Source organism: Bombyx mori, chromosome 14, assembly GCF_030269925.1.
Source record: "Bombyx mori chromosome 14, ASM3026992v2".
In the NCBI taxonomy this organism is placed as follows: Eukaryota; Metazoa; Arthropoda; class Insecta; order Lepidoptera; family Bombycidae; genus Bombyx; species Bombyx mori.
The window spans coordinates 6,220,690-6,245,328 of NC_085120.1; the positions used below are offsets into that span (position 1 = coordinate 6,220,690).

The window sequence follows — 24,639 nt, forward strand, 5'->3', positions numbered from 1 at the left end:
GAAGCTCTCCAATAAATAAGGCCACACTAGTTTAAATTATCATTTCAAACATATAAAGTTTAGATTACTTTATACCGACAAAAACGACATTCAAAAGAGTAATAAAAATATAACGTGCAATTGAATGTCGAAACAGCATCTGAATGGATAATTATTTAAATGTGATCAATTAAAACGTTCATATATCAGGTACCAGGTGCGCCTGGCGTTCATGGAAACTTGAATGACTCGTATCGGTCACGGGGTGCTGATACATACGTTTTCTTGATTTCTGTGCGCTAATAAATAAATACTTTTATCTGCTTAACCAATATCTATCTATATAATGGAATGTTTGAGTAATTTCAAGATGTCCGATTAACATGAAAATTTGCTTAGGTATGATGGATCAATGACAATAAATTAGTTTTATTGCTTTGCTCTACAAATGTAATTAAGATTAAATGGTTAAAAAAACTAACAACAATTCAGTTGCTTACTTATGTTTCTAGTAAACTTATTTTAGTTTCGATCGTTAGGATCGATTGATCTAGGTGCTTAATGATCGTTGGAAGAGTGACCCGGTTGGCGATGTATCACGTTCCGACCCGGCAGGCAGGAGACCGACGATGCTGGTCGTCGACTAGCGAGTCTGGTTGTAGTGTTGACAGCGGGAACCCCCTACTCTGACCAGATTCTAACCCCGAACGGAAATCGAACGTCGAATCTAAGAGTGCAGGGGAGTCCCTAATACCCCGCGCGCACCCTAGACGCGGGGACCTCGTAGGAGGTTGGGCCCAAAAAAAAAGGTGCTTAATGATCCTGACTCTTGTACATTAAGTACATACCGCTGTCTTTGACTATTTCTGTTACGAAACAATCTTGCCTTTTGGTTTGAAGAGTGGGAGAGCCATTTACAGTACAGTTAAGACTTCAGTGGGTGGCGACATTCACATAGCGATAGGGTTCTGGTAACATCTTTACAATACTCAGCCTGCGAACTCTTTTACCCGGCTAAACAACAAATAAAAAAATATATATTAAACGTCTTTCGGAACCTCCTGATCCACTCTCGTTGCTTTTAGGCATTCCAAATACCGGTCACCGTTCTCGTCGAACCCGTCGGATGGGACGAAGTGTTCGTCATGAAAATTAACTCACAGACACAACCCACTGAGTTTCTCGCCGGATCTTCTCAGTGGGCTAGGGTTACTAAAAGCCTGAGGCTCATAGCATAGCCCCTCGAGGTTGCTATCAATAGGTAAGCAAAAAAAAAGGTCAATTACAGCTGGATTGTTCCTAGTTATGACTTGATTTATTTTCATATTTCTCCTTCTGTTCTCATATTCTTCTTACACCTTAATCATGCAACATGCCCCCGATATAATAACTACCTCTACTAAAAGTAATATGTAGTAGTTTATTGGTTACAGACTTCATGATTGCTACTAGCAAAAACCGTTCCTTATCTGTCATTTGAATCCTTTGCGAAATTATGTAAACAAATGTATAGAGCTTGAACTATGAATAATACTCATTATTATCGTTTTAAATCTTCTGAAAACGTACTAATTTTTACTAATGCCATGAGATACTTCATATCTCAAGGTTCGTGCTGGTCTTGATCATAGACAAGGCTAGTTACTTAAGAACAACGTCAAGAACGCAATAGGTCAGCATAAATAGACTGAATGAATAAGTTTTTGTTAGCTTTTGTTTTTCATGACTCGAATAAAACCTGCAATGCGCTTTCCGTGGAACATCCATTAGGTATAGGGGCATTATTATTATAACTACGCTCTGTGAGTAACCGTAGACACGAAACCTAGACCACAGTTTGATGCCTAAAATTTACGTAAAGACTATTGTTAAGTAAAATTTTGGCAGAGAACTAAGAAACAGTTTCTATCATATTCAATCATTCATTCATTCAATTCATTTAATCAACTTGGCGCACTAGAATACAGTGGGGGACTTAATGCCTAAGGAGCTCTCTGCTAGTCAATCAAGGGTAGTGTAGAAGCTCCTGAGATTGTGCGTTGTATCCTGGATATGTATCCATATGCATCTTAAATTTTAAAGCTTCTATTCTCCAATTCATTTATTTTTAAGCTCAAATCTCGGGTCTGAAGCAAGACAATAGAGCTCAAATTGCTAGGGGATCTGGTAATCCAATAACTTTAAGTAGTCGGGAAGCTTGTCTATACTGGAATTTATATCAAGAAAAACATGTAGCACCTAATAAAAAATAATTTTAGACCTCTAGTAATATATTATACAAATACCAAAACTAAAGAACAAGGTTTGAAAAAAAACAAGAATATTTTGTTCTAGATTACCTAACGAAATTTAGAGATGATGCATCAATTTATAAAGTTTTTTTTAATTTTCTAAATTAGAAAATCTGAACATCACAGAGAAGTTATTGCGAGTAAAGTTCATAGGTAAAATGGTTAAAATGAAGGAAGAATTGAATCTGAATTTGCCGACATAAATGCGAGTAATACCTAAATGAAATGGGTTGCCACAATTTACCTTAGTGAAAAATAATTAAAATGCAGTTAGGAACATATCGTAAGGTACCAAAAAGAATTATTTAATCGACAGGGACGTCCGACTAGACGAAACAAGACTAAGCTTGGAACCGAAACAGTTGAAATATTTTTACTAAATTGAGGTATTGAATACAAATATTTGTATAGGTACTTATTGAAAAACTTACATAAGTTTGACATTGAAAAAAATACAAAATGTGGCGCACAAAACAAAGTAAATGGTCTTCATTTTTTACTTTGAAATTTAATTGTGTTAATGTTCAGAAAGAAACACGCATGCCTTTGAGCTTGTAACATATAATTTTATTTTGTTATGCAATTCATTGATTGAAGGTAATTTTAGCAAATTCAGCTTTATCGACACTCGTAAAAAACCAAGCCCGTACGAAGCGATAAACCAATGAAAGCCCTACGATTGCGCAAGTTGTGATTTCAGCGCTCTGACCGCAATAGCTAGAGTAGCGGGCGGATGCGAATAAAGGGGTAAATAAATCGACATAATAAGCCTCTAGTGGACTTCTTGAAGTAATCAAATTGAAATAGATTATTTTGTGATCAGCTATATACTCAAGCGAACTTTAACAAGGGAATTTTAAGATTTTAAAAGTCACACGCCATAACCATAATATGTTTTTTTTAATTGCAATACTATGACGTGTTCTAAATGTTAATCTTATCTAGCATCAAACACGCAGTAATTGTTAGCTCGAAGTTGTTGTTGGAGCTACCGTGTTCTTAAAGATTTGACGACGTGACACTACACAAACACCATACCATCAGTTGGATCCCGATCAATCATTCCATTCACTACATAATTAATACCTCGCCTTTAACCGAATCACCACCCTCACGGCAATTTGTCCGCTATGCCGTGAATAGAGCTCGTATCAACCCATCACAGGTATAGGGGTCCGGAAAAATCAATATTTTTCTGCCCCACCCGCGAACACGCATGCGTGGTGGTATAACTGGTGGTATTGGTACCGCCCTGGGGTAGCCGAGGCGAGTGGTGCTGACCCAGGTGTCACTCCTGTGGTACCAGTCGAGTAGGCAACACAGCCGACATGTTAAGCTCCGTGGGGTTCTTTGGACCCTGGCGGTTCAGGCCACCCTGTAAGTATTCTGTTTTTATAAGTTTTTACATAATAGGGATTGATGGGTTACCTAACTATTACGTCACCGGAAAATTTGGTCGTCAAGGGCCGTGGGCACAGCCGTCGTCATAAAATGTTTTTAAATTATAAATACGTTAAGCTCATTTTAAATTTATAATCTGTCGTTTTTAATGACACTTGTGTATCGTTTTCAGAATTCGAAAAGGCAGTTGCATTGGACGAACGGTAAGATTTGATTCGGTTAAAATTCACAAATTCGATATTATCAAACAAATACCTTTTATAGTGTTTTGTCGTTGTTTTTTCACTGAGTTTCAAATACATGCATATAAATTGACAGGATTTTAAGATACGGCTTTGTATGTCGTGAATTTTGTTTAAAATGTTTGTTTTATTTTATTTTATTTTTATTTCGAGGGTTGTGTAAGGTGTATGTTAAAACTTATTCTAATATGCACTACAAGTTACATGTAAATTTTAGTCAAAATTAATAAAATGCTTAAAAATACGCACGTAAAGTTTTTTGCTTCACAAATTTGGGCTTTCAACGTAATATAATAATCAATTGTTACCAGCAAGCTCTCTATATAGACGATCGACTGGAAGAGGTCAATTTAAGGGATAAGACACAATATGTCACGTTATCTTTTTTGAAGTATTTAAGTATTTTTTATACCTTTAGATTCTTTATCTTTGATCTTCAATAAAGTGCTTTCTATTCGACTCACTGAATTACTACGAGTAATTGTACAATTTATATCAAGTAACACTGAACTATGCCAAAAAACTGAATCAAGAAATGTTACAAGGAATTGATTTATTTTCTTTTAATTTTTTATGTCAACCAACTGATTAGGTAAACTTCAATTTCAAAAAAAGAAAACCATTGATAATCAAATGATTGATATACAACTACTGCTTCTACAAAAGGTTTTTTATGTAAAGCTGCATAATTATGTTTGTCTAGAGTACGTTCTATATCGAAAATTATACGCGACTCCACCCCACTTGAGCGCCCTTTGGAAGGGTTGCGCCCTTTTACTGCGAAATGTCATGTCACGTCTATGAACTGACTTTCTCATGGCATTTAAATTCAGGTACTTTAATACAGCCAGTTTGGTCAATGTGTAATATTTCTGAATCTTTAAACAGCTAATGAATGATTCATATTAATTTTCAACTAGATCAGAATATGAACGCAGTCAATGTCGTATCGTATTATTAAATAAAAACTACATATAACACGAACTGGCTGAGAGCTTGATAACATATTACATGAACACTTGTAAATTTCATAAAAAAAAATAAGTTCGTAGTGGTAAGAATCCCAAAAACGTATGACTTTTCACAAAATGGACCTAGAATTTACGGCTTATCAACGGATATGATTGGAAGTATATTTGTATTTAAAATGTAAGCAACTCTAATACATAATAATATATATTACATACGTGGTGATTTTGAAATTGGTAATGGCACTATTTCTAGAAACGCTATCATTACTAAGCAAGCGTCTAGAAAATTCGTATCAGACAGAACTGTAAAAGTACTTTGGACATTCAATAGAAATAGGACGAAATTAATTTTTGATGCTTAGTGACTACAAAGTATAGCCGTTTTGTGGGTATCTTCCTGCGAAGCAGTTACAGATGACGTCATTTGGGGGCAATACAGACGAACGTGCTGGCCATTAATTAAATGACGTGCTTCGTTATTGTTGTTATAGGAATGATTCCATGTTTATTAAGTGATTCAAAATTTATCTTATAAACAATACAGAAAATAATGTAATTGACCGATCCTTTTAATTTAACTATCGGTCCTTTTTATTGCTAAAGGTGAACGAACTCAGGCCCACCTGATGTTCCACCCTTCGACTCGTAACGACTGACTGCTCCGTGGTAGATTTAGTAAAGATAGGCAAGCTTACTATGCGCTTCACTACCACTAAGTACATTTAGCTTATGTTTTTTGGTGTCCGTTTTTTGTTATTTTCTTACGTAATACTAAAAACTAGAATCTAGCCTAGCGGATAAGTCCGTTGATAGATCAGGCCATATAAGGCCGTATTCAACAGATTTTCAAGTTATTTCGGAAATAAAATATCGTTTTTATTATCAACGGTCCACCCACGTTGAATCTTAACTACGAGTCTCATAATCAGTCAAATCTTTATTATGTATAAATTTTAAAATAGTTTAAATGCATCGATTATTTTAGAAATGAATCAAACATTTTTGGGAACATAATAAAAGCAATTAAATTCAATTTCTAAAGAACACGATTCGCTAAATAACTCAAATAAAATAAAACGGATAAATTGTATAATCGTTATTGGTCTTTTGCTAACCCGCTAATTTAGTGCTTGCTAAAATCTATTTGTTGAGTATATCTTGAGCTAGTCAAAGTTTGTAGGAAACTTCGGACACATCTAGCTTCCACGACCCAAAGTAGTTCGTCTGGTGTACTCGTATCGACTATATTACTAACTAACGCATTATTGCTTCTCGACAGAAATAAGCAGGATTATGATACTAACGCGTGCGGGCTCACAATACGTCCTACAAAGAGTCCACCACAAATTTGCCCCAACAAACAATAAACGTTACAATAGCAATTACAATCTTCGGCTGACTGACAAGATAAGCCTGATATTACAATGTATTATTATTCTAAATTCGTGTATAGGCAGCGTATAATTAAAATTACAACTTCATAAATCAATGTCCATTTTGTTTTGTCACCTAATATTGTTCGCCGTTTAGTAATATTTAATACTTGGCCCAGATATGTCAAATGAGACCGAATTAAGCTGAACTGCCGATGCGGTGTCAGTAAATCAATGTTACATCATAAAAACTTTACGAACCATTTATTTAATTACACTAAAAAGAATCGTGGTTCGGAATTGCTACTTAATTCGGTTTGTAAAAGCCGCGTCGGTTTAAAATTGGCTATATTTTATCATAAAATTCTGAAATTGTGGAATGGATATTTCGGATTTTTTTATTACTCACGGGGAGGACCAATCATTCATCTGTTATCAAGAAACTACAAAAGATCTCGAGTGCTCTGAAGAATTGTTCGAGATTATCCATCTCATCTATTATCATCATCACTCCTCCCGCCACCGGAGTAAGGTGTGGCGGGAAGTCACCATAGAAGACAAGGTATTTGACGATGCCTGATATTTTCAAGATAAGCTTATATAATAAGTTCCAAACAACAACATTCGGGCCGTCGGTTTACCGAGCAATTTCGTCCGCTCGGTGTAATATTTTCGGAGGCGGGTAGGGAGTACTCAGCCTCAGCTATAGGCAACGACTGGTTGCGCCCCTGGCATTGACATCGTCCATGAACGACAGTAATCACGCACCATCAGGTAGGTTGTATAGTCGTCTGTCTACAAAAGGCAAAAAAAAAACAGTAAAAAACCTTTCAGACCACAACGCGAATGTCCCAAGCTACATGAAACGTGAGGTTGAAAACGGAGCGTATGTGTATATGTGTGTGCGTGTGTGTGTTGTACTTTTACTGGTGGTAGGACCTCTTGTGAGTCCGCGCGGGTAGGTACCACCACCCCGCCTATTTGTGTCGTGAAGCAGTAATGCGTTTCGGTTTGAGGGACAGGGCAGCCATTGTAACTATACTTGAGACCTTAGAACTGATATCTCAAAGTGGGTGGCGCATTTACGTCGTAAATGTCTATGGGCTCCAATAAACACTTAACACCAGATGGGCTGTGAGCTCGTCCATCCATCTAAACAACAACAAAAAAAACTTTTCTGTAGGTTCACAATATGCACTACCACTAATAGAATTATATAGTACAGTATAATACTCTAAGAGTGCTTCTGTCCATTATTAGTAAATTCCTCAGAAAATATATAGTCCTGTTGCTCTAGACCACAAAGCCGATCTGTTCGGGCCAAAAATGTCTTTTACATAACGTAGCTTATCAAGAATTCCTTTGCCAAAAAAGAAAATAATATGCCAATCCGTTACTTTATGGTAGCGTCCAAGAATGGCAAACTAACTGTGCCCGCAGTTTTGCTTGCGTTAAATTTGGATTTCTAAAGTAAAGAAACAATCATTGGTCGAGCATTAAAAGAATCTCGACCCCATCAAGTCACCCCGCGACCTTCACTGGAGGGAAGCCGCCTCTTACAGGGGCACAATTTGACTTACAATGTTTTCTTTGTAATTTATATAATCGCAAAGATTTTTATTTCGAGCCATATTCCAGAACAAAACACAATTCGCAGTCAACAAAATCAGAACGACATCTTAACCACTATTGTTTTTGCGTTATATTTTAAGGCCAGTGTCGCCATGTTAACTGTTGTATTGTAATTAATTAAGAAATAAAACTGAGATCGCGTGATAAACGATTAGATTAGGCCCTCCAATGTTTCTCACTTTTACATAATCCTTGACATGAATAGAAAATGATTGGTTGGTTAGTGAAATTCTGTCATATTTCATTGTGACTTATTTCTAAAACTGTAAAGCAGGGGTCACTAATTAGTTTCGCCCGGGGTCCGTTTTAAAAAATGAAATGGCCACTGCGGTCCATACGACATTTTGTAGAAAAAAATTATTAAATAAATTTAATTACGGATATAACAAAGATATTTTTTTACATATCAACGATACGGACCATCTGTTTGAAGTTTTGGGCTAAAACTGGTGCAAGGTAACTTTTTTTTTATTGCTTAGGTGGATGGACGAGCTCACAGCCCACCTGGTGGTTAAGTGGTTACTGGAGCCCATAGACATCTATAACGTAAATGAGCCACTCACCTTGAGATACATATAAGTTCTAAAGTATCAAGTATATAAGTAGTTAGGTACGTATAGTATAGTTAGTTAGTGCCCCACCCTTCAAACCGAAACGCATTACCTCTTCACGGCAAAAATAGGCAGGGGGGTGGTACCTACTCGTGCGGACTCACAAGAGGTCCACCAGGAACCGACAAATTGACATTAAATCCTGGAGATGTTTATCAGTAAGTCGAGATCGACTTTACACTTCTATACTGGGACGATCAACGCTTTCGTAATCCGCGAACCCTTTCTCGCCTGTTGTTAGCTCGTAACTTCACCTGTGAGGTCAATAAAAATAATGCGGTGAATACATTTTTATTAAATAACGTACTCTGTAGTGCAAGTTGCAGTGTTCTCGCGATCCGCACAAAATCGGTCGACCGTCCGGATGCGGATCGCGGACCACCATTTAACGATCCCTGATATAAAGTATTCGAAATGTCGCAGTAGATGTGTAATAGCATAATTATAAAAAAATACGTTAAACCGTAAAAATTATTTTAATTATGTCGACGTCTCGCGAAAACCGAAAATAATCTCAGTTTATGCATCTCTGGTAAGCAGAGTGAGGGCCAGCTCCAACAGTATCCTGAGCATGATCGCAAGCAGGCTGAACTGTGTATACATGGGTCGCTGTGGTGCCATCTCCCATGGGATGTTACGACAGTAATTCATTGTGATGTAAATATAACTACTAACATAGGTCTAAGTCTTATTAACAATTTATATGAGTCATGGTTACTTGCAATAAAAACATTATTATTATTATGTTCTCAATTTTCTCTTTTGTTTTGGATTTTTTCCAGTAAAACTTGGGAGAAGGAAAAAGTTAAATGTTTCTAATTTTTTATTAGCCAAACAGTTTAATACATACTTTTAATAGATAAACAAAAACTACATAAAATCGGTTGACAAACAAATGAGAAAATGGCACAAACCTGCTTAGTTTTTGCGTGTTTAAACAGAGATAAACGCCAAATTGATCAATTAAATAGATTGATATCAATAATACAACATTTTAGCGTTTATTACAGATAAACATCGATAAGAAAAGTTTATTATCAAAAAGCAAGTTTTAGGCTCTTAATGGACACGTATCTTTATGCAAAATATATTTGAAAATATCGTAATTATTGTATTGTGCAAGTAACGCTGTCGTGTCAATCTATGAAATGTCAAAAGCATTAAATGTTACTACTAGTGGTCCCGCAGTAGTCGAAATTCGACTATAATGTTAATTGAAATTGTATGTTTAAACATTATTATGGTTCTATTGTCAATACAATATTTCTATAATATAATCACAGAATTCGCCAAAACTTACACTATAGATAAATAAAGACAAACAATATTAATCTATTCCGAATTTGACCACAGACTTTAAACATTAACAAAAGTTTGACAATTGACAATAAACAAAGAGTATAATTATATGTATGTGTGTGTGTGTGTGTCAAATACATGGTAGTGTGTGTAATGTATTTTTTATTGAATTAATGTATCTTTTATGCATTATTTTAAAAAAATATTAACATTGTGCACTTATTCTCTATATTTTCTATAAGTGTGGAAACTTTCATACTCGTCCGTCCGCGCAATTTTCGTAAAAAGGGATACAAAGTTTTTGCTTCACGTATTAATATATAGATAAACTCGCATAGATCTTGCAATGGCCGGTTCACTGATGTCAATATAAGAAAACGGTCGAATTATCTAAGAATCTGTTAATTTTAGTTCAATGTATAGTAAGTATTATGATACTTGTATCTCGAAATCATCCCGGAGGATGACTAGACTGATGATTTTAAAAGAAAGTTTTTAGCAACTTTCTATTGAAACTGGGTGGAGTTCGATTACATAGAAAATTTGCAACAGCCTCTAAATGGATAAACTGAGTAAGAAGCGTATCAATTACATTATCACGTTCTTCGCAGTCATTATTAATTAGTTTTATTTAGAATTAAAAAAATCGGCTTGTAGTCTGCAAGGCGACGTTACGATATCTTCGGAGTGCTTTGATTACTCTGTACCGATTGCAAAACAAATTGAAAAAAAAAGTGATTTATTTATGCTCGTTAGGCGGTCGTAGTACATGAATTCCATTTTAATTTGACTTAACACATTTCCTTGTTGTTAGTTTTTATTGGTATACCACTAGGCAGAAATTAACCAATATAATAATGACCCGGAGGTAAAAAAAGAGAATTGGTGAAATTATTCACAAAATATAAATATACCAAATAAATTAAATCTTCGTCTCATCTTGAAAGAATCAGAAAACCACAGAAATTACACACGTCTACACAATTACACATTCAATTCGTATATGTATAAGTGACAAAGAATTTTAATGCACCTTTTTTTTCAATCCATACATGACAAATGTGATTAGAAAAAGAATTCAGGTTACGCCCTTACTAAGGCAACACGATGTTTTTACGGACGTTGCGCTAGTATAACTTAGTTAAGTTACCTTAGCTGGTATTCCATGGTGTAATAAGGAAAATGTCTTTTAATTTATAACATTTTCTTTTAAATCTATAAGACATATCATCAATTTAAAATAACGCTGAATTATAACAACGCCATTGGACATGCACTGTTGTGTTTAAACAAAATTAAATAAACAATGATTATATAAACAGTATTCTTCAAGTTTAGCTAATTGTACTTGCTTTTTTGTTAAATGTAATCTATTTATTTGTTACAGATCACTCTGAGCAGAGCAATCAAAATGTCCACGAAGGAGTTCTGAAAATTAAGGTAGTTAATTGTTTTGCTGCTTTCAAATCTTTTTTTACGATAGTCCCAGTATATGTGAGTTGGTACCAGGGTCTGCCCATTTTTACCGGTCTTCGAATAAGGAGAATCATGTTTTCTGGTCTGTGTACTTAGTGCGAGTTTTTTAACGTTCTCGATCACGTAAAAGTTAACTCAAATTTGTATGGAGTTGCATCGTTAGAATACGTTTGCCGCGAGGGGCGCTGTTCCAACTGCATACAAATTTCAGTTAACTTTTACGTTATCTAACCGGTCATCGTCCTCGTCGAACCCGTCGCTTGCGACGAAGGGCTCGACGAGCGAATTAACCCACAGACACAGCCCACTGAGTTTCTCGCCGGATCTTCTCAGTGGGTCGCGTTTCCGATCCGGTGGTAGATTCTGCGAAGCACGGCTCTTGCTAGGGTTCGTGTTAGCAACGTCGTTAGGTTTGAGCCCCGTGAGCTCACCCACTAGTTAAGGTTACGCTGAAATAGTCACTCAAGCTTAGGTAGGAAAAAAAACCTTATCGAGAACGTTAAAAAACTCGAACTAAACACACTGATCCTTTACGATAGAACAGTGGCTATATCAGTCCAAATGGGGCTGTAACGTTATGCGTCAAGATTCGATCGCATCATCGCGTCTATGAGTTAAGCTACAATACAGACAGACAAATACGCATTAATCTACCCATCACTACACCACGATTGCTCTCAAAGAAACCGGAAGCTTAACAGGATACGACGCGAATACTTTAAGCTTCATTTAAATCAATGTACACAGTTTAAAATTCTTTTAAAGTAATTGAATAGGGTAATAAATTATAGAGAAGTAATTAAATACTTGTCCCGCATCTGTTCGACACTAATTAGTGTCTAGTGCTTCGTATTTTAGCAATTATGCTAGTTTTAAGAAATAAAAAGATAACATTTAATGCTATCCATTTATTTATGTAACTTGGGTGATTGGAAACAAAATTGCTCTGCAAGACATAGCAAGATTATAATATAATGTTGTTTGACCGAATTTTGGATGAACGAATTACATTACATTAATATTATGTTATCGACCGAAAATGATCGATTTTCGCATAATCGATCGATTGCTATTGAAGTCTCTGAGGTAAATAAGAGATAACATGTGGTTTTTGTAAGTGAATTTTCAATAACACCCAATATACCTACGAATACAATATATACCAGATAGCATTTACAACACACTCGGTAACCGTCCTTGTCGAATCCGTCGCTTGCGACGAAGGGCTCAACGAGTGAATTAACCCATAGACAGAGTCCACCGAGCTTCTCGCCGGGTGTCTCAGTGGGTCGCGTTTCCGATCCGATGGTAGATTCTGCGAAACACTGCCCTGGCCAGTGTTAGCAACACACCCGGTTTGAGCCCCGTGAGCTCACCTACACGTCAAGGAGAAGCTGATATAGCCTCTCAAGCCTATCACCATAGGCAAAAAAAAAATACAACACACAAACAAACAATACAAAAGGCTTTATTTTATTCGTGTAGATAAAACAGTAGACATTTGCGAAATGAGGTTGCAGTTAGTTGAAATAAAATCGAGACATTAATTGAGATTCAAAGAGCTAAATGTTTTACATAATGTCCGTTTCTATCAAGTCGTGTGTCAAATAAGTACTTAAAAGGACTGAGTTAGGTCGTTAATGGCGATATAGAGCTAAACATGAAATTTATTTATGTTTACATAAATGCATAAAAGTGAATTTAATTTATGGTCAAAACATTTTATTACTATTTTATTGGTTATATTTTGTTAGCCCACCTGATGTTAAGGGGTTACTGGAGCCCGTAGATAAGATAACGCGGACGATATTGACCGATACGAAATATTAAATCAAATCTTCTTTGTACTGGTAATACCGCGTTATTTCCCATAACACTGTATTTTACAACGCGGTTATACTCTAACACGAAAAGAAAAAGTCCCCAAAACTCTTTTATAACAACGTACTTCTGTACCAAGATAACGAGATTTTTTTTATTATTTAGATATTTATATTCTGCATACACATATACGATAATCTATGGGAATAGCTAAAAGTTTACTGCTTATTTTTTATGTATGATAGGTAAAAAGTACAGGCATAGTTGAGGTGTTTTATTCAGAAAAATTACCCTCCTTTTCGCACTGGGTTTCAGTTTCAGATAACACGGTTTCGCACAACGCGGAACTTTGTTGGAACGTATCTACCGTGTTATGCTAGGGTTACCTGTATTAACAAAGTGCCTGTCCTCTATCACGCTCTTCAGAATACAAGACGTGAATTATTTTTTGCCACAAAAACATATTTAGAATATTTGGATAAATAATTCAATTTCAATTTACTAACAGTACCGTTATGTATTCGAAAGATAAAAAAATATATAATAATAATTTCGTTTATTAACAAAGAATAAGTTTTAATATTTGCGACTAGTGAAAATGTAATAAAGTGATTTATATTCACGATTTTTTTTTTAAATCATAGTTTGTTATTCGAACAAAATATACTAGTATGTATTTTGATTCAATTACTTTTGGTAATGTTAAAACTTATTACCGACACCCGGTTTAATAACGATAAAACATATTCATAATAATATATCAAAATAATACTAAAACTGAACGATTTGTAATACTTTTACGATGTTGTTTCTGAAGCCCTTTAATTGCATTATTATTTTCAATTAACTTTATATTCAATTGGTGGTTCATTCGAAGCACCGATTCACTTGCAATGAATTTCAATTATTAATGTTTCTTGTTAATCTAAGTAAACAAGCTTCCTGGAACGTTGGTTTGAATACATACAAATCGGTTTGACCATAATTATTTTTCGTAGGGTTTATTTCAATTGGCTATTTACCTACAGTATTCGATGACGCTGCAAGCTTTTATGCTATTTCCATTTTGTAAGCTTGCGCTATGGATTTTACATTACAAAATCAAATGTACATGATTCAAACATGCATTTTAGGATAAGGTTAACTTTGAAAAGTGCTCAATAAATTATAGGGAATTCGAATAAACCATTTTCGCCAAAAAATTACACCCTCACATTTTGGCTGCTTTTTTTCCCTGCCTGTGCTAATAGCCTTGAGAGGCTATTTCAGCTTTGCCCTAACGCTCATGGGGCTCAAACCGGAGTGTTGCTAGCACTGGCCCTAGCAAGAGCAGTGCTTCGCAGAATTTATTTATTAATTTTTTATTTATTTTTTATTGTTTAGATGGGTGGACGAGCTCACAGCCCACCTGGTGTTAAGTGTATTACTGGAGCCCATAGACATCTACGACGTAAATGCGTCAGCCACCTTGAGATATTAGTTCTAAGGTCTCAGTATAGTTAGAACGGCTGCACCGCCCTTCAAACCGAAACTGCTTCACGGCAGAAATAGGCAGGGTGGTGGTCTTACCCGCGCGGACTCACAAGAGGTCCTACCTCCAGTAGTTACGCAAATTATAATTTCGCGGGTTCGATTTTTATTCCTTCACCGTGGAAATCTATCGTGAACATTTGTGGAGTACGTATTTCATTAGAAAAATTGGTACCCGCCTGGTATTCGAGCACTGGTGCATCGCTCAACACGAATGCACCTGACGTCTTTATCCTTTAGGCCATGACGACTTCAAAATCTACCACCGGATCGGAAACGCGACCCACTGAGAAGATCCGGCATGAAACTCAGTGGGCTGTGTCTATGTGCCAAGACTACGTCACCACATTCTAAGATTTATTTACCAATAAAGTATTTACGAACGAATAAGTTTACGAATGCACCTTGTAACCTAGATACATAAAGTGATACAGCCGATACTGTACTACAGACATAGAAACTGCACGAATATAGTAACAACAACGAGAGACCATATTTTTTTTAGTGTGTGTGAGTTGTATTGAACGTAATATAGTATTTTCGTAATATTTCCTATTTCGTCGTATATTAGTCATAGTATTTTCAAGCAATAAATTAAAGTAATTGAAAATGTGTTACAGTTTATCAATCATTCTCATTATACGACACACCTTCATTGTCAACTGATAATTTCGATAATCGAGACATTCTAAAACTACCCTATCTATATAAAAAAGGGTGCGTGTACTTATGTATGCGCGTAAGAAGTTATACATACTTTATTTTTATTATTTTATTTTTATTTTTTTTATTTTCTTCAATTTGAAAAAAAAACGATTTAACAACATCCTCAAACACGCATATTGGACATACCTTTTATTGACATCGTATAAATTCGGTAATTCTCTGTACGGTTCGGAAAGTTCACCTGCGGCTATATTCAGACTCGCCAAGTTATGTCGGTCGTATTGTAATGAGCGATTTAGTGGACAACTTCATTCTGTTAATTTTGTGTCACGGTGCGCGCGCATCGTTAAATTTCGCTCTCATTAATTTTTCATAACGCGCCTAAAGAAGTATGACTTCAAAAATTAAAATATTCTGTTCTGTATACTTTCAATCATGTTTAAAAAATAAAATAATAATAAGCGATATGTAACATCGATCGATTGCCCACACTCTCCTAACTAATGAAGACATTCACACAGACATAATTTTCATGTTTTGAAATCAAGTACCAAAAAAATCAAGTATTTTTGTCCATACAACGTTTTTGCGACACACTGAAGAATCATGAGTACTTCGTAGGAAGGTTGCGAATTGATCACGCACAGGATGTCTATCGCTTCCCTTGGGCATAATTGCCGAGAGTGCAATTACCAAGCTAACGGTCTAGCACAGAGCCAGACCGACAGGAACGTACTTTAGAAAATATTTAAATAAATCACTAATTGAGGGTCCGCTCAAACATGTTTCATTGCGTTTCGAATTAAAATATATCCGTGTATATCTATATATTAATACGTGAACCAAAAACTTTGTACCCCTTTTTAAGAAAATTGCGCGGACGGAGCAGTATGAAATTTCCCACACTTATAGAGAACATAGAGAAGAAGTGCAGAATGCTCATATTTTTTAAAAATTATGCATAATAAATATAATAAATCCATAAAAAACATTACACAAACTACTATGTTGACACACACACACACACACACACACGTCGTGGCCTAACGGATAAGACGTCCGGCACATTCGTGTTGAGCGATGCACCGGTGTTCGAATCTCAGGCGGGTACCAATTTCTCTAATGAAATACGTACTCAACAAATGTTCACGATTGACGTCCACGGTGAAGGAATAACATCGTGTAATAAGAATGAAACCCGCAAAATTATAATTTGTGTAATTACTAGTGGGAGGACCTCTTGTGAGTCCGCGCGGGTGGGTACCACCACCCTGCCTATTTCTGCCGTGAAGCAGTAATGCGTTTCGGTTTGAAGGGTGGGGCTGCCGTTGTAACTATACTTGAGACCTTAGAAGTTATATCTCAAGGTGGGTGGCGCATTTACGTTGTGGATTTCTATGGGCTCCAGTAACCACTTAACACCAGGTGGGCTGTGAGCTCGTCCACCCATCGAAGCAATAAAAAAAAAACACGCATGCATACATATTTGCTGATTGTCAAACTTTTGAAATTGCTTATAGTCTGTGGTCAAATTGAGAATAGTTTAAATATTGTTTGTCTTTACGAATATTTTGCCTAAACTTGGTCTTTGCGAAATTTGTGATTACATAATTTGACAATAGAATCATAATAATGTTCAAACTTATAATTTCAATTAATTATAGTCGAATTTCGACTACTGTGGGACCACTAGTATATTTTAATGTCTAAATCAAGCTTTCAGAGCATCCATAATATTGGGCGAGTTTTTTTTTGTTCCTTGCAAATCAATGTCTTCGAAGGCAAACGATCATATCTGACGGTGAGTGGTCACTTTCGCCTATAAACGTCACGATTCCTGGAACATAATCAAACCGCTGCCCTGCCCACCTAGCATTACATCTGTTGATAGTTATAAAGATACAAAAACATAATCACCCCATTTACGATATGAAATAAAAGTCGGCAACGAAATAACCAGTTCCTCGTTGGTCTCTATGTTATTGTAGGAATAGGATCTATATTTCTTTGACGGCCCTGTTCGGTCATATGATTTGAGATCATTTAATACAGGTAGCATAATATCTGATTGAAACGTTACCGGCTACCGAACAGGATGTGTCTAAATTAAATAAATGTCTGCCATCGTAAATCAATCGCGTTAGAAACCAAAGATACGCCGACATCGTTCGTATTTATAGAGAAAATGTAATGTGATGTATTTAGGTATTGTAATACGTATCTCTCAGGTCTTCATTAATACTGTAATTATGTTTACTTTAAGCTACATGACAATGTGTTGTGCGTTATATGAGTCGACTATTATCAAAGCCGGCAATGTGACTTTTGGACAATTATTGGTAAATCAGAAAAACGAATTATTGACTTTGTATTCCATTGGCAGTCACAAAACTCTTCTGAACGACATCTTAGATAAATAACAGGTTAAGTATTAACCTTTATTTAATGCAGGTTTTGAACCGTATTCTTTGAAGGAGACGATTATATTCAAATCAATCTGTATTGACATATCAATAACATTTTTTTGTCCAAATGCACAGATTGCCACCTTTGATAACAGACGACTCATATATAGATTATTTTCTTTTATTTACCGTAAACGTAGTCAATAAACTACGTAGTTATAAATGTGAGTTCCTTTAATAAATCAGTAATCATTATAAGTATTTTCTTCGGTTTTCACTAGACGTATCGTCAATCATGCCACTATATCATTTCCGAACTTTCTTTTTGTTACCAAAATGGGTGGACGAGCGACCCACTTGGTGTTAAGTGGTCATTAGAATCTATGGACATTAAGCACGTTAATGCGCCACTCATCTTGAAAATGAGTTCTAATTCCTAGTTGTTACAGTACAACGGCTGCCCCACCACTTAAAACGGAACTCATTCCCCCACCCACTTCTCGATAGAAATAGGCAGGCTGGTGGTACCTATTCGTGTGGGCTTACAGGACGCTCTACCACCACCAGTAATAACACAAATCATAATATTTGTGGGTTTGATTTTTATTACACGATGCTATTCCTTCACCGCGGAAGTCATTCGTGAACATTTGTCAAGTACGCATATCACTAAATAATTGGTGCCTGCCTGAGGGATTCGAACATCGGCTCATTCGTAGCGCTCTATACGTATGTGTTTTTTCTTTTTTTTATGATGGAAGTATGACTGGTGGCCCGGAGGCCTTTCCAGTTTCACCAGGACAAGTGGGCGAGCAAGGCTCAGCTAGGAGGGGTGGGATTTGCTAACAGCTGCCCGAGCGCTTCCAAAGGAGACCTAACAACTCAAGGATATACGTATGTACCGGGCGTCTTATCCTTTAAACCACGAGGAAATCGTTCCGAATCTTTTACAGTTTCCATGGTCACGGAAGATTGACAGTGGCCTGTGAACATTCTTGCCTGTTATTCTACAAGACAAGGTCTCAAAGACCGACTTTCGTCAACAGTGCAACTGAGGGTTTTAAAATTCTTTGGTCACATCTCCAGAAAAGAGCACTCGATGGAGAGACTGGTAGTCCAGGGCCGGGTGAAAGGCAGAAGATCACCCGGCCGCTCACCGACCCGCTGGACTCACCTAATAAAGAAGTCAACTGAGTCCACTATGGTCGAATGTACTCGTAACGCTTCGAACCGCCAGACCTGGAAGCACATTACCTGGAGGGCGGTTGTCGGGAGCATGGGCGACCTAACAGGTCCTACAGCACATACAGCGTCAACGCAACCACGACCACTCTGTCAAGAGTGTCCGACTGAGAAAAATTCTCCAAGAATAACATTATTTCGCAGTTGTGTATCTAATCGTACTGGGAAACAAATCAGCATAAAGACATCCCATTGAAGCGGGAAAGGAACACAGTGTACATAATAAAACTCGCGAAGCATGTAAATAACAAGAGGACGGGTAATCAACAATAATTAACATGATCTTAAAGATAAAATTTTCATCGGATCTCATCTTAAGTTTCATCTTTATAACTTGATTTTAAGTTATAATATAAGTTAAACTAGCTGCGACCGTGGTCTCGCCCGCAATAATGCAATTTTATGTTAGGACGTAAAAGCCATAAGACGATTCAGAAAGTTATTATGTAAGATAATTTTTTTTCAACTCTCACATAATTTTAATTAATTTTCTAATATTGGGATGAGTGATTTTGCTTTATTTCGAATAGGAATAATACACTAACTCAGGTCGACAATTAATTAACTCATAGATACATTAATAGATACGTAAAGCAAAATATATCAAATGTTTATTTCTTAAATTTCCATTTAAGTTATAGTTTACTTATTACAAATTTTTATTGGTAAATACATATTTATATTTTCTTCAATGTGATTTATATATGTTGATAATAATTAAACCTCATTTATAAGATAATTATAGGTGGACATATGTACATACACTCATTTTTTTATTTTTATTTAACGATATCTTTATCGAAATTATCAATAGTAATCGTATCGAAAACATTGATCATTGTTTTTATTTCACAGCTTAAACATTGTTATTTATTATTTAAATCTACATGTTCTTAATAATATAATATAATGCCGTTTTATAATAATCATCAACATGTAATAAAATATAGCTTAATCGATTTCCGCTCGTGATTTAGAATATCATTCCGAAAACTGCAAACGGTTGATAAATTAACATCGACCATTTGAAATTGAAATTCGACTAATGATTCATTCTCTGCTCCAATAAATAAATCTATTTGTGAGGGGTTGGTATTGTCTATTTCGATTATTCATATTGTGTTTTATGGAAGGCTAATAATAACAATTATTATTCAATACAATAACTCGTTCAGGGTGCTGGTGGTGCTGCCCCGCTTTTGTAGTGCATCAGGGATGTTTGCAGACGCGCACATAGATTGTTTTTACGCTACCATGCGTAAGAGGTGTGCATCTTTGGTAAACAGAGTGAGGGCCAGCTCCAACAGTATCCTGAGCATGATCGCAAGCAGGCTGGACTGTATATACATGGGTCGCTGTGGTGCCATCTCCCATGGGATGTTACCACAGTAATTCATTGTGATGTAAATATAACTACTAACATAGGTCTAAGTCTTATTAACAATTTATATGAGTCATGGTTACTTGAAATAAAAACATTATTATTATAGCACAATTTATATGTTGATTTGTTTTATATAAAACTAGCTGACCCGGCAGACTTTGTAGTGCCTCAATCGATAAATAAAAGATCTAAACTTTTGTATAAAATAAACTTAAAACAAACAAAAGGAATCCGTCCGACGGGGGACACATCAAAGGAAAAACAAAATTGTTATTTTTATTTAATTCCGAGCATTTTCTTGTTTATCTACCTTTTGAACTTTCTCTGGACTTCCACAAATAATTCAAGACCAAAATTAGCCAAATCGTTCCAGCGGTTCTCGAGTTTTAGCGAGACTAACGAACGGCAATTCATTTATATATATATAGATTAAGGTTACTAAAATATAACTCAGGTTTTGATATTTTTATGTACCGTTTTTTTAACGTCATGCACTTTATGTTATTAAGTTACTGAAGTCTACCGGACTTATCGGAACTTACCGGCGCCTATCGGAGTCGCCCTCTTGCGACATGAGGTCCAAAACTAGACTAAAACCAATAAAACACTAATTAATGTTTCCGAAGGCTACGAAAACAAAACAAAAAAAAAACACCATTATATATTATATAGTGTTGACCCAAAAACGCCCTTTACGCCCCACACGAGAAGGGTCAAGCAATCACCCGGTACCATTTTAACCTGAATTCTAGAATGTCATTAGCAAAGTTGATGTTTATTACACAGTTTTACTGTGATTTCAAACACGCAACTGGCCAGTTAGTGGTAGTTTTAATGGAAGTAAGTTTTTTTTTTTTTCAATAATAATTAAATCCTCTGAATTTTTGTATTTGTTCGGTGAATTTATACTTGTGGGCGTACTGTGAATTAGTAGTGTAATTAATTAGATAACACAATAGTAACGGCTCGAGTTCGCGCCTGCCCTACCATCATTGAAATAAATAGTGTTAGAGATAAGCGGGAGAGACATTAATCGAAGTCTGAAGGGTTTTTAACGCAGACAATCATTCAGTTCTGATGGAGAGTCAACATTGCTTTTTTTCCTACCTAAGCAGATAGCCTTGTGAGGCTATTTTAGCGTAACCTTAGCTAGTAGGTAAGCTCACGGGGCTCAAACCGGAGTGATGCTAACACTGACCCTAGCAAGAGCAGTGCTCCGCAGAATCTACCACCGGATCGAAAACGCGACTCACTGAGAAGATCCGGCGAGAAACTCAGTGGGCTGTGTCTGTGGTGTCTATGGATCATAATATGCCTATATATCTTCCTTTTCGTTGCTGCACTCTTGGCAGATTGGTCGTATCAGCCATGATTGACCTGGTTAGTCCTTCTTATGACATACCTGCCGATCGGGCTCGATCGAAAGATACTCATCCCGAGACACGTGTCCAATATATTTATAAATCATTATTAACATTCTGTCTGGTGCTACATTAGAAGAAACGAGCTAAAAACCTTATCAAACACCTTTATTCTCCGTGACAAATCTGGAAAGCAGATCAAGTGTATGATCTTGAGAAACCCCGCAAAACATTTCCCGTGGAACGCACGATACAAAACATAGAGAGAAAATAATTAAAACTCTTCGTACTCCCAAACAGTGGCCTCTTCCGTATGGTCTCTGCAATAACCAAAACACATCTATACATATAAATAAAATAGGTGTGTCTGTTTGTAATATTGAAATACCCGCTTTTTACTACATGCATATGAATATATATATGGTACATACACCAAAATAACATTTTTTATAATTTATGTCTGTATGTATGTCTGTCTGTTTGTTCCGGCTTATCTCTGGAACGGCTAGATCGATTTTGACGGGACTTTCACTGATAGGTAGCTGTTAATATAAGGAATAACTTAGGCTACTTTTTTTAGACTAGCTTTACCCCGCGGCGTCATCCGCGGTACGAAAATAACCGCGGGTAACATTGCGAGACTCGGCTATCAATAATATAATTTAACGTTTCTGAAGCGAAGCGAGGGCGGGTCGCTAGTTTAAAATAAAACTCTAATCAGTTATTCGTACGTTAAGAAAACAACTAATTATTCTACGTTAAACATCAGCATATACGGTGTGATTACACAACGTTACTATGACAACGGAAGTAACAACTCATTATAATTCAAAATCGGAAAAGGTAAGTAATTCCGTAATTCCGTGCGACAACACGTTAATAGGAAATGTATTTAGTTCAATTAATGAACAGCGTTCATGGGACTTTCATAATTTACTTAGTTTTTAATTAGGACGTAATAAATAGAAACTAGAGGTCCCGCAGTAGTCGAAATTCGACTATAATTAATTGGAATTGTAAGTTTGTATACTATTATGATTGTATTTTATACTTCTATAATCACAAATTTCGCCAAGACTACACTATGCGCAAATAAATTTATATGTATTTTTTATTGTTCACAGATATTGATTGCTATAGAAAAATACTTATGAGGTGAGAATTTTTATTTTTATTTCGTCCGGGCATAAGTGGTCATAGGAAAGCCGGTAAAACGGCATTGCTGATGCAATCGGAGGCAGTGAAGACTAATCATCAACACATCTGGATGCTTGACGAAGACAGAAAGATTCACTCAGCGTTAGATAATAATATGATGATCAATACATCGATATAAAGGCTAATCCTCAAACAACTCTTGGGATTGCAATATCGTTTTTTTATTTATTTATTTATTGCTTAGATGTGTGGACGAGCTCACAGCCCACCTGGTATTAAGTGGTTACTGGAGCCCATAGACATCTACAACGCAAATGCGCCAACCACCTTGAGATATAAGTTCTGAGGTCTCAGTATAGATACAACGGCTGCCCCACCCTTCAAACCGAAACGCTGCTTCACGGCAGAAATAGGCGGGACTGTCCCTTTTTATAATTACGAGTCCCGGTGTCCCCGAAATGAACTCTGGAACGCAAAATTGTCCCGTTTTCGGCTGAACGCGAGCGTTGTAAGCTACATTAAAGCAAATTTGTTCCTCTAATAAATATAAATATAACTAAACATCTTGAGTATGTATATTATGTTCTTTAATCCTTAATTTTTAAGCTAACTTTTCCGAATAATAACTTTAAAAACGTACTGTTTTTTTCCCTTTATGTACCTGTAAATTGTAAATAAACCAACTTCCCTTTTTGAGTAAAAATATAAACGGTCACGTTAATAACGTGCCGCATTTTTTGAATTCGCGAATAGTGAAAACGCGAACGAAGAAAGCGCGAATTTTACTGTAGTACCACCTACTGAAGAAGATTTTACTGTATAACTGTTATCGCATCAACCGATTAGACACAATAAAAGAACACGATTTGTAAAAAATAATAATATTCAAATAACAACTGTTCTTATTTATAATCAACGAATAAAAACCGACCACCGTAATATGCATCGGATAAATCATAATAACGTTAATAATTTCGTCGCTTTGTCACGGCGGTCGGTAACAGCCGGCGGTCGTTTACCGTTCGTTACGTTTTTACTACAATACGGTGACCGCTAGCCGATGGTTTCGCAAGTCATCAGACTGACAGAAGCCCAGAATTTCCTATAAATCATTGATTGCGTGTGGTGATGTTGAAGAAAATTCTCGACAATTACAAGAAGTCGTCGTGGCCTAAAGGATAAGACGTCCGGTGCATTCGTGTTGAAGCGATGCACCGGTGTTCGAATCCCGCAGGCGGGTACCAATTTTTCTAATGAAATATGTACTCAACGAATGTTCACGATTGACTTCCACGGTGAAGGAATAACATCGTGTAATAAAAATCAAACCCGCAAAATTATAATTTGCGTAATTACTGGTGGTAGGACCTCTTGTGAGTCCGCGCGGATAGGTACCACCGCCCTGCTTATTTCTGCCGTGAAGCAGTAATGCGTTTCGGTTTGAAGGGTGGGGTAGCCGTTGTAACTATACTGAGACTTTAGAACTTGTATCTCAAGGTGGGTGGCGCGTCTACGTTGTAGATGTCTATGGGCTCCAGTAACCACTTAACATCAGGTGGGCTGTGAGCTCGTCCACCCATCTAAGCAATAAAAAAAAAATAAAAAAAAGAAATACGTTGAGATTGGACTACGGGCTCACGCTTCGAAGTGGACAGAGGTATTCTATGGCTTCAGTGACCACTTAAAACCGGGTGGGCCATGAGCTCGTTCATCTACCGCGTGCAATAGTTTATGATTAGATTTCTTCGAAATTTTTTTCCTACCTATGCTGATAGCCTTGAGAGGCTATTTCAGCTT

General features: G+C 36.3%; 1 protein-coding gene across 3 annotated transcripts in view; it reads left to right on the plus strand.

Annotated features, from left to right (window-relative positions):
• The window catches only part of LOC101740122 (uncharacterized), a 125,250-nt gene that overhangs the window by 82,930 nt on the left and 17,681 nt on the right, over positions 1–24,639 (plus strand). For 2 of the 3 annotated variants that reach the window (XM_062672046.1, XM_012696052.4), the window contains exons 2-3: positions 11,187–11,239; positions 22,809–22,839. The gene's annotated coding sequence lies outside the window, so the exon portion shown is untranslated. Of the gene's footprint in view, positions 1–3,557; positions 3,648–3,843; positions 3,875–11,186; positions 11,240–22,808; positions 22,840–24,639 lie in introns of those variants that run through there. The other variant, XM_004922594.4, reaches the window with a different exon arrangement.